Source organism: Callithrix jacchus, chromosome 12, assembly GCF_049354715.1.
Source record: "Callithrix jacchus isolate 240 chromosome 12, calJac240_pri, whole genome shotgun sequence".
Classification (NCBI taxonomy): Eukaryota; Metazoa; Chordata; class Mammalia; order Primates; family Cebidae; genus Callithrix; species Callithrix jacchus.
In genome coordinates, this window is record NC_133513.1 from 35,264,858 (window position 1) to 35,273,021 (window position 8,164).

The 8,164-nt window shown below is 40.8% G+C and overlaps 1 pseudogene; it reads left to right on the forward strand.

Moving 5' to 3' along the window:
* The first annotated feature begins 6,994 nt into the window (after positions 1–6,994).
* On the forward strand, positions 6,995–7,763 carry LOC118146115 (THO complex subunit 4 pseudogene; annotated as a pseudogene).
* Positions 7,764–8,164: the final 401 nt, after the last annotated feature.

An 8,164-nucleotide genomic window follows, 5' to 3' on the forward strand; every position in this document is an offset into this window, starting at 1 on the left:
TTAGCCTCCTGAGTAACTGGGATTACAGGTGCCTGCCACTGTGTCTGGCTAATTTTTGTATTTTTAGTTAGAGACAGGGTTTCATCATGTTGGCCTGTATGGTCTCCATCTCCTGACCTCATGATCCACCTGCCTCAGCCTCCCAAAGTACTGGAATTACAGAAATGAGCCACCAGGCCTGGCCAGTAAACAGATTTTGATAAAGGTTTCTAGTAATTTCCATGAGGACAGAGCAGTCTTTTCAACAAATGATGCTGGAAAAATTAGATATTCACAGACAAGAAAACGATCTTGGATTCCTAAAATCACAAAATCATACCCAAACTTGATCATACACCTAAATGTATAAGATAAAACTATACAATTATCAGAAAAAGACTGAAGTAAATTCCAGATTACATAATGATGCTTATGTATTATACCAAAAGCACAATCAAGAGAAGGAAAAATAATGAGTTGTACTTTCTCAAAGTTAAAAGCTTTCATTCTTCACATAATATCATAAAAAATGAAAAGTCACTGGGAGAAATTATTTCAAATTATGTATCTGATTTAGACTAGTACCCAGAATATGTAGAGACATGTTGTAAGTCAATAATAAATGGGCAATTTATTTGAAAGTTTTGAAAATAACTTCAACAAAAAATTTCTGCAGAGAACATACACAAATTGTCAATCAACATAAAAATATACAAAAATATTTTTAATGATTAGGAAAATACAAATCAAAACATCAGTGATATAATAACACATTAGAATAGGTATGGCCTGGCGCAGTGGCTCACGCATGTAATCCTAGCACTTTGGGAAGCCAAGGGGGCCGGATTGCCTGAGCTAAGGCGTTAAACCAGCCTAGACAACACAGTGAAACCCAGTCTCTACCAAAATACAAAAAAAATCTGAACATAAGGGAGTGAACTTGTAGTCCCAGCTACTGAGGAGGCTGAGGCAGGAGAATTGCTTGAAGCCGAGAGTGAGCTGAGATCGTGCCACTGCACTCCAACCTGGCTACAGAGCAAGACTCCATCTCAAAGAAAAGGAAAAAATCTGAAAGAGGAGGAGGCAAACACATAGGTATAAAATGATAATGTTCCTTGTGATTAGTTGTAACAAAGAAAAACTGAAGTTTGTAAAAGATGTTAACACAGCCATCTGGTTAGTTTTGCCAGGTGAGAAATTAGAAGTAAATAATAGTACTTTATCAATGCTCACTCTAATTCACAGATTGTTAGAAACCTGTAATAATTTCATCATGGATTTTAAAAATATCCCCTATCAAATATGACTAGGATAATAAATATAAAAGTATATTAATGGCACCTCTGTCTATCATTTCAGGTAGTTTTAGAAAAACCAATGACAATTCTAAAGATACATCTTCATTTATAACAAATTCCAACACACACATTCAATGCTGAACTCCAAAATTTATTAATAAAATGGGTAAGAAGGTGCTCTACTTGTTTTTATTCTAAAACAGAAGTAATATTAAGTGTCTAAAACTTTCCATAAAAATTATTAAATTCTTTAGTTACAATGTATTATAGAAATTAAAAATTTTAATGAAGCTTAGATAATTATATAATAACAATGATAAATATCAGTAGCAAGTTTAGCAATTCTTATTTTTTTATCATTCATTTCAACTATCAACTTCAATTATCCTGGCGATAATTGAAGGTAAATATATCATATTGTTAGTTGGTAGAAACTTAGTACCTATGTCTAAAAAAATGAAAAGAAAAAATAATAAAAACACCATTATAAAATACAAATAATTTTTAATGTCATATAATAGAATTCCATTACTTTTTATGTTGAAAACACTAGAATTTAGCAAACACCGGACATTACAAGAAACACTGCAACAATTTACATCTAGTATTTATTTTGAAGACTCAATGTTATCACAAATAAATACGTCTTTGGTCAATGGAGCTTTACAAATGCTGTGTTTGTAATAACATATTTTGGAGATAGCTGATATCTCCATTACTGGACATGGAGAATATGTTGAAAACAATGAGTAAAAGAATCCATAAATAAATGGTTTCTTGAGAAAACCTTATAGAAAATAAGCAGTTTGGGTTTTCCTGAACTCACAATATGAGACCCACTTCCAAAGCCCTGCCTGAAAGGAGCACGCAGGATGCTAAGTGATATGAGTGCATCACCAGCCGGTTTCTTTGTCAGCCCTGTCCACTAGATGGTACGTCCAGCCTGACATTGTTTCTCACATCAGTTTCTGGGAACTCAGAATGGCCATTGACTCTGAGCACACAACACCCTTGGAGTGCTCCGAAATGACAATCAGTTTCCAGAGCTGCTTGTTGTGGTCTGCCAAGGATCTACTGATCTGAGGACAGCTCTGCTCGCCTTGTAAAATGAAGAAAATATTAGAGTTCTCACCTAATTTTATTTGAAATATCACACTCTGTAACATAAATAAGAAGCAAGAATTTAATAGGTGAGGCTTAATCTGGATTCTAAGGCACAGAGATACAAACACTTCAAGCAAAACAGCGTTACCCAATTTTACAACATGGGATTCTCCCATGTGCAAAAAAAGAATGCGCCATTCAGCAACAGAGGAGAGTCTGTAGGTCCACACTAGGGCTCTCACTAAACTCATTTCTGAAGGTACATGAGGACCTGGCAGGCTCTTCTTTAATCAGACTCTGGACACTGTTGCTTTCCTCAAATCTTCTTTTCCACACCCCAACATTGACATCTATTTATTCCCTCAACATTCCCCAACAGATGAGATTCATTTGACTGCAAGAAATAATCTTCCAGGGTATATTTTTGTTTTCTATAAATTCTTATTTTTTCCCAAAGTAATTACCTAAAATACTTTCCAAAATCTTTCCCTAAATCGTCAGGACAAGACTTAGAAATTATTATTTTTTTATTAGTTGGGACTCACTTCCAGCAGTTTTTTCATTGCACTTTCTTTCTTTGTTTTTGTTTGTTTTTGGTTTTTTTGAGATGGAGTTTCACTCTTGTTGTTCTAGAAAATCTTACCTGATGAGAAACTCAAGCAGCACTCATGGAATTGGAGGAACAGACTTTATTACACCAGTGGGACCAGAAGGATTCGCACTCAAAAGTCTGGACCCTGGCTAAGAAAAGTACACAGATTTTATAGGTAAAGGGGCAGGGGAAGGAACTCAGGACTTTAGACAACACAGCAGATTTCAGACAATGTGGCATTTTCTCTTAAGGTTTTCCAGTTAGTAAGCAATAAGCTGAGGTGAAGAAGCAGAAAGAGGCAGTTTCTAACAAAAATAAAGACAGTTTCAAGAAATAGGGACAGTTGCTGACAACGTGCTGACAAAATCCTGGGCAAAATTTCCACTTCACTGTTGCCCAGGCTTGAGTGCAATGGCTTGATCTCAGCTCATTGCAACCTCCATCTCCCAGGATCAAGCAATTCTCCTGCTTCAGCCTCCCCAGTAGCTGGGATTACCAGCATGCACCATCATGCCCAGCTAATTTTGTATTTTTAGTAGAGATGTGGTTTCTCCATGTTGGTCAAGCTTTTCTCAAACTTGCCACCTCAGGTGATCCACTCCCTCAGCCTCCCAAAGTATTTGGGATCACAGGTGTGAGTCACCGCACCCAGCTGCACTTCCTTTTTGAGTTGATAAATAATAATTGTGCATACTTATGTAGTATCTGTGATATTTGGGACATTGGTGACAGCACTGTGCAGAGGAAGGTGTACAGAGAAATTCAGAGCCTTGCTCAAGCCCCACAGCTAGAGTGAAGGGCCATGTGTGCTTTATTTCTAGCACCATCAAAACAAATACTTCAAGAGCAGTGACCAAAGCAAATATTTCAGCAGCAACGAGGACCACAGCAAATTGGAGAGCCCCAGCTAAAACAGTTCCAGTTCTCAGCTCAGGACGGTACCATGCTGGGATACAGACCAGTGGTTGCCAGATCTTCTGGGCTTTTCTGTGACGTGTCTTCATTTCTGAATGTTGGTTTACTTTTTTAAATGTTATGTTGGTACAGAAGTAATTGCAGCTTTTGCCAATTACTTTTTTTTCCCCTTGAGACAGAGTCTCACTCTTTTGCTCTGGCTGTAGTGCAGTGGTAAGACCTCGGCTCACTGCAACCTCCACTTCCTGGGCTCAAGTGATTCTCCTGCCTCAACCTCCTCGGTAGTGGAGATTACAAATATGAGTCACCATGCCTAGCCAACTTTTGTATTTTTGCCCAGTCAATTTTTGTATTTTTTGTAGAAGCAGTGTTTCACCATGTTTACCAGGCTGGTCTGGAACTCCTGACCTCAGGTGAACCTCCCGCCTGGACTTCCAAAAGTGCTGGGATTACAGGCATGAACCACATCACCCAGCAACCAATGACTTTTAGTGGTTAAAAAAAAACTCAATTACTTTTATACTACCTAATAAAGGCTTCTGCAGGTCAGACAGACCACTTCTCCAGGCCAAGTGTTGCCAGCAAATGTCTATTCTCAACCTCACGAGCTGTCCTGCATTGCTGGCTTGCCTGATGGTGTCACTTGGGTGTGCTGCCTGGCCATGGTTATGGAGTTTCAGATTTCCCTGGAGAAGACATGACAATTTCCAATGAGATGGAGAGCTAACTTTAGAGAAATAAGAAAAGCTATAAAGATTTCAGATTACCAGACAGGGAACAACACAGACTGGGACTAGATTATATTTAGGAGACCACAGAGCTGTATTTGGTACCAAGTTTATCTGACAATGCATCCTTTTTTCTCTTAGGCTGTGAGACAGCAGACACTCATTAAGCAATGACTATACAACCACCTAAATTGTTTCAGATCTTGGGGATAGAGAAAGGAACAGAATAGAAAGAATTCTGCTCTAGTGGAATTTATGATTTCACAAGAAGAAACAGGAAATAAACAAGTGCCTGATCCCTCAGAGGGTGAGAAGTGCTATGAAGAAAAGTTAAGGGCGATAAGAAAGGCAGGTCAGGCTGGATAGTGATGGCCTCTGAACAGGTGGGATTTGGACAGGGACCTGACTCTAATAGAAAGCCACACAGATTTCTCAGAAAGAGCAACCTAGGCTGTAATCCCAGCACTTTGAGAGGCTGAGGAAGGCGGATCACTTGAGGTCAGGAGTTTGAGACCAGACTGGCCAACATGGTAAAACCCTGTCTATACTAAAATTACAAAAATTAGCCAGATTTGAAGGTGTATGTCTATGATCCCAGCTACTAAGGAGGCTAAGGCAAGAGAACTGCCTTAACCCAGTGTAAGGGTAGCCAAGATAAAGGAGACTAGACCCAAAGTCAGGCAAGAAAGTTTACTAATCTGCCAGGCTGCTCAGAAGAGGCAGTCCCAAACTTACAAGACATAGATTTATATGGGGTGAGAGGGGGCATAAGGGAGTTTTAGGTAACAGGCACAGAGATAGTTTGTTAAATTGTAACAGACCTGCAATACATCATCCTGTGACTTTTGTGGTGACAGTCTTTAGAAAAAAGACAGAAATCAGGATTTTTTACAGATATGTGTCAAACAGGAATTCACAAGCATGAATAACCAACATATGTCTTCCCCATCCTCCCTCAGACTGCCGGGCTGCGCTGCGTCGATAGCTGTAATTGGGCTTTACTTAATTGTACATGTCTGGTAGCCTTGATGTGGTGCCTGGGTAGGGGATCAGGAATTGAGCTGCAGAGCAATCAGAGGGGGGTGGGGTCAGCCTGTGTGGAGGGGGTTTTCTGAGGCAGCACAGCTCCGTCCCTAACACCCAGGAGATGGAGGTAGCAGTGAGCCGAGATCATACCACAGTACTCCAGTCTGGGCGACAGAGGAAGACTGTGTCTCAAAAAAAAAAAAAAAAAAAAAACATTTTGTTTTGTTGTTTATATTGTCATGTTTAAATATCAGGTTTAGTCTTCTGAAAATGAAGTTCCATCAGCCTAGACCCCTGATTGCCAATACTGCACAAAGGCCCCTGCTCATCTGCAATGAACATATAGTGTCAGCAAGAAATGAGCTTAATGACTTGTTTGTTACTGCAGCCTAGCTGAACCTGGTCCTAACTAATACTATTGTATCAGATTGTTTTGACTTAAGGGTAGGTTTTAAATAAACAGTAGGTTTCAATATATAACATAGATACTTGAAACCCCCCAAGAAATATCAGAGGAAGTACCTATGTCATAATTTTAATTTTTTTAGTAATTAAAAATCTTGAAGTCTTGTTATGTTAATTAACTAATCTTAAGTTTCTCACTAAAAATTTGCATTACTAAACATTAAAATTATAGTTTTAAGACAGTTTTTACCCTAGCACTAGTTATTGGATAATAGAGTTCCGGGACCCATCCCTTTAGGTTCCAAGAAACAGATGTGAAGGAACTCATAGCCAAATGAGGACAGAGTGAAAAGTTCCTAGTTCCAGCCATATTCAGGCAGGACTTCCTTCTTATGCTGAAGCCTGGCCCTCACTGTGAGACATTTGCATTTTACCTTGTACATACGGTTATTTTTATTTATAAATTTTTTAAATTATATATGTACTTTAATATATATGATATATAAATATATATGATAGCTATATATTTGTGGCCTGATGTGATGAATCTCACCTGTAATCCCAACACTTTAGTAGGCTGAAAGGAGAAGAGTTCTTAAACAGGAGTTTGAGACCAGCCTGGGCAACATAATGTGAGAACCATGTACCCCACTTTTTCTACAAAATTGAAAAAATTAGCAAGGTTTGGTCAAGCATGTCTGTGGTTCCAGCTGCTTGGGAGACTGAGCTGGGAGGGTCATTTGAGCCTGGGAGGTAGAGACTTCAGTGAGCTCAGATCAGGCCACTGTACTGGGCATCACAGCAAAATCCTCTCTCTTTATCTTTTTCTCCCTCACTCTGCGTGTGTGGGGGCCTGTGTGTGTGTGTATGTGAGTGTGTGTGTGTGTGTGTGTGTGTGTGTGTGTATTATTCAAAATGAAAACAATGTAATAAAAATTATGGAGCCGATGCCCGATTCCGCGCCCGCCATGGACGACAAAATGGACATGTCTCTGGACTACATCATTAAACTGAACTCGGCTCCCAGGGCGGCCGCGGCGGCGGGGCGCAGGCCGCCGCGCGAGTGAATGGAGACTGCGGGCGCGTCCGGAACCGTCCGGCCATCGCCCGCGGCGATGGAACCAGCGGGAACCGACCGGCGCCCTACAGCAGGCCAAAACAGCTTCCCGGCAAGTGGCAGCATGATCTTTTCGACAGTGGCTTCAAGGGTGGTGCTGGCGTGGAGAAGGGTGGGAAACTGCTGGTGTCCAATCTGGATTTTGGAGTGTCAGACGCCGATATTCAGAAACTCTTTGCTGAATTTGGAACACTGAAGAAGGCAGCTGTGCACTACGACCGCTCTGGCCGCGGCTTAGGAACAGCACACGTACACTTTGAGTGGAAGGCAGACGCCCTGAAAGCCATGAAGCAGTGTAACAGTGTCCCTCTGGATGGCCGCCACATGAACATTCAGCTTGTCACATCACAGATCGATACACAGCAGAGACCTGCACAGAGCGAAAACAGAGGCGGCATGACTAGAAACCGTGGCGCTGGAGGCTTTGGTGGTGGCAGAGGCACCCGGAGAGGCACCCGTGGAGGCGCGCGGGGAAGAGGCAGAGGCGCCGCCGGCAGGAATTCAAAGCAGTAGCTTTCGGCTGAGGAGTTGGACGCCCAGCTGGACTCCTGTAATGCGAGAATGGACACCAGTTAAACAGACCGGCAAATCCGTGTGGACAGGACCCAGGAGTCTCCTCTTGCTCCCAGGTTGGGGAGCGGTGGCTGGGGCTGTACCGCCAATAATGGATTTGTTTCTTTCATGTTTTAAAATAGGATTGAAAAACTCATGTAAAGGCTTTCTTTTTTCTTTTTTCTTTTTATTTTTATTTCTGAAACAGACCTGTTTTGTACCGTTATTTTTGGGATAAATTTTACTGGTTGCTGTTGTGGAGAAGGTGGCATTTCCACCTTTTCCATAATAAAATAGAAATGTGTGTAAATAAATAAATAAAAATTATTTGTATTTATTTATTTTTGAGACAGAGTCTCACTCTGTCACCCAGGCTGGAGTACAGTGGTGCAATCTTAGCTCACTGCAACCTCCACCTTACAGATTCAAGTAATTCTTTTACCTCAGC